The sequence below is a fragment of the Thunnus thynnus genome, chromosome 4, assembly GCF_963924715.1.
Source record: "Thunnus thynnus chromosome 4, fThuThy2.1, whole genome shotgun sequence".
NCBI lineage: Eukaryota > Metazoa > Chordata > Actinopteri > Scombriformes > Scombridae > Thunnus > Thunnus thynnus.
The window spans coordinates 32,911,589-32,915,045 of record NC_089520.1 but is presented as its reverse complement, the minus strand read 5'-3'; the positions used below and the strand labels follow the sequence as shown (position 1 = coordinate 32,915,045).

At 39.7% G+C, this 3,457-nt stretch overlaps 1 long non-coding RNA gene across 1 annotated transcript; it reads right to left on the bottom strand.

Moving 5' to 3' along the window:
* Positions 1–752: 752 nt before the first annotated feature.
* On the bottom strand, positions 753–3,140 carry LOC137182297 (uncharacterized). The gene is made up of 2 exons (XR_010928303.1): positions 2,752–3,140; positions 753–1,028 (listed from the first exon to the last, which is right to left on the bottom strand). It is a non-coding gene; the product is annotated as an uncharacterized lncRNA (long non-coding RNA).
* Between the last annotated feature and the right edge of the window lie 317 nt (positions 3,141–3,457).

Below are 3,457 nucleotides of genomic sequence, written 5' to 3'. Positions count from 1 at the left end.
GGCTGAAAAAGTGTATCATCTGGAACATAAAAGTGATCGCTCGAATATTAGAATGCAGACTCCTTTCATATTATATTCATCATGTGTTATCTGTAGCTGTAATAATGCTGAATAGACATCATTTAGAAGGTAAATTCAGGCAAAGTAGCTCTTTATCTTCACACAGGAGGTGTGGGTGTTCAGATTTAACATTTCACCCTCTAGCAGTTCGAACCGATAAATGCTGTTATCAGTTGCTCCACGTCCAGGTTTTTAAATCTCTGCCGAGTTAAAATGACTGCAAGCGCTGGCAGTAGTAGATGATGCATTGTGAAATGACAGACAAGAGCGAGTCGTCCTCTCAATCCATCTCCCAGCTTTTCATTGCAATATTACGTCCCGGTTTATTGCATCGATTTTTGTTGCAGCTTAATCTTTCTGCCAGGTTGTGCCAAGTCTTCATGTTTTTGAGGTGTTCTTTGCTCCTTGTGTGCTTTCTACAATCCTCAAAGCAATCCCCTGTAACCTTTCCCCAAAATGCAAAATAAAGGTTACATCATTGCAACTCTTTGGGCGTTAATATACCTCCCATCTCGATACAGTGCTACTGTTTGCCGGACAGTTTGACTGTTCTTTTAGCAAAACAACTTTGAAAGTCACCTCTTGTCTTTTTTTCTTTTTTTTTCCTCTCTTATTTTCCTTCCGTTGGCTTTGGGCATCTGAACTTCTCATCACACTAAGCGTGCTGTCAAGTTGGATTAGTCCATGAAGTTAAACTTGTGGGTATTTTTTTTATTACAGGAAAGGCACTCTAGGCTTACATCTGACAAATAAACCTTGCTGAGTTGCAAGTTCAAAGTTTATCCATTTATTTTCCGCAGGGCCGTTTCGCCCCTCGATTATTTCTCCTGAGTCTAAAGTTTTTCTGCTGCAGCTTAACGATACACGTGTGGCATCATCAATGGCAAGGCAACAGAGAAAGAAGGCCAAGGAAAGAGTGGGGTGACTGGAAGGTCGGCTCCTGCCTTTGCCTTGACTGGGGGACTTTTCTATGAGGAGGGAAGAGAGAATAAGCAGGAAAAAAAAAACTCAAAACAACAACAACAAGGGAGCAGTTGTTTAACAAAATTAAGGAGATCTTGTGAATTTGCAGGGCCCATGGCACTGTTTGAGTTAGTGCTGGGAAAGTTATGCAATTAAATGCTTCAAGTTTTTGAGCTTTTTGGGGTTTTGGGGTCATATGCTTGGCAAACGCTGTACAATTCATTAATCTTGTATGTTGTGTGAACTCATACTACATGTTTTAATCACTCTCTCTGCATGGACAGTTTGGCATTCTATTTGATTAGCTTCACGTAAACATAAAATCCCTGACTGGTTCTATCTGTTGCCAACTGCAATAAAAGTTACCCTTTAAACTGAAAGTATGAACAAGACTAAAGCTTGATTTATACTTCTGCTTTAGGGGGAGATGCTCTGCCTGAAACAACTTTGTGCAAAGACTCTGAAGCAATGCCATGGACTACACTGTATCTGACTGGCTTCTCCTTTTAGTTGTAACTACATGTCGGAGCTCCGGTGGATACAGAAATACCATGTAGAAACAACAACTGTGATTGGCTCTGATGCTGGTAGAGACTGATCAGAGTGAATACAACATGAAGTATGTTGAGAAAAGGCTCAGTTATCTTCCCCTTTTCAGCAACTGACATCTAGCAGAGCCAACCCAGAGGGCTGTACTACGAAGCAAGTTCAACATATCCAGGCTTAACCCTAAACTCGCGATCAGAGATAAGTGGTATCACGACGGTAGTTATGAACTTTCTTTGTTAGCCCAAGCTTTATGCTTCAGGCTCTGTGCGCGTCCCCATGAAAGGGGGCATTTAACGCGTCATTTGACTCTTTTTCCGCACAATATTGACAGATTGCGTGCCACCTGCTTCAGTCAGGAGGATCAGGTCATTTTAACGGAGAGCTATGAAGAATATAAATACATTATCACAGCAAAAAGCAACACTGTTGCTGCAAATAAGGTGAGAGAGGAATGCTGGCAGAAAACTGCTGATTGTGTAAATTTGTTAATTAAAAAACTAATTCATAATTAGTTAAAATACTTATTATACTTATATTTTACCACTCAATGCTCTCTCTGCGCCTCCCACATCCAGAGTAGCTCTTAAACTTTAAACTTGATGCAGCAGATTTAAACATTATACTCAGGAAGTGCACTCAGGTCTGACTCTGTCCCATAATGAAGGATAAGTGGAAATCACTTTAGGTTTTGGCCAAATCAAAGTGAAATTAATATTATAGATTTGATATTATCTGTGATAAATACCAATTGACTAATACATTTTATTTTATTTTTTTGTTCAAAGTATTTCTTCATTAGTTTTTTTTTAAATTTTGAAATACAGTTTGATATATTGTAACAAAATCCCATCCCTTAGTAACCCTAACCTATTGCACCATTACACCACTACAAATTTAGAATATGACATATCAAATCAATGGTAAGTATGATAAAAGACTAATCAATTTTCTAATCGGTGTTCTAATAGCTGCAGTACCAGCAGTGTTAAACAGACTTGGCAGAAAATCAGGTAGTTAGTTAAAGGGCGGTGCTTTTTATTGCTGATTTAAGTTGAAACAAGGAACATAACCTGCTCCGTACAGGTTAAGTTTGCAGCATAAGTTACCATGGTGATGTAGCCAGGTTAAAAGAGAGCCACCTGCGTGACATTGAAAACCCTGGCTTTAGGCTCAACTTACCTCACTAACCCACTAATTTCGCTTTGTAGTACACCCCTCAGGTCAGTAACTGGAAGGGAGTCCAAAACAGGCAACCAAGTCCAGAGGGCAAGGCAGGCAGGTCAAAACCACAGGTGGCAGGTAAGCAGGCGGAAAACACAGAAAGAGGAAAAAAAGTGTTCAACATAACATAATTGATGATCTGGCAGGAAACGGTGTGTAAGCAACTGGGACTGAGATAATGAGTAGCAGGCGAAGATAATTGAGGAGTGGCAACAGGTGAGCAGGTGGGTGTGAGAACCAGGCAAGAAAGTCTGGTGGACAGGTGGAAAATGGCAAAACCAAGGGAAGAGAGAGTGTGGCAGGGATGGAGGCAGAATGGACAATATAAAAAATATATACAGGGCTGAGGGAGGAATTGTAACTAGTATAAATCCAGTTTAAAAGTCTACAACCATGCTAGCGGCTCTGTGAGGTTGTATCTAGGCACAGCAGTTCTCATAGTGATAATGTTAATATACTGATGTTTAGCAGATAATGTATTGTTCACCACTTTAGTTCAGTGTGTTAGCATGCTAACGTTTGCTAATTAGCACTAAATACAAAGTACAACTGAGGCTGATGGGAATGTCATTAGTTTTGTAAATATTTAGTCACAAACCAAAGTATTGGAAAAAGTAAAATTTAACCCAATGATGGCGCTAGATAAAAAGTATGGCCAAAGTTA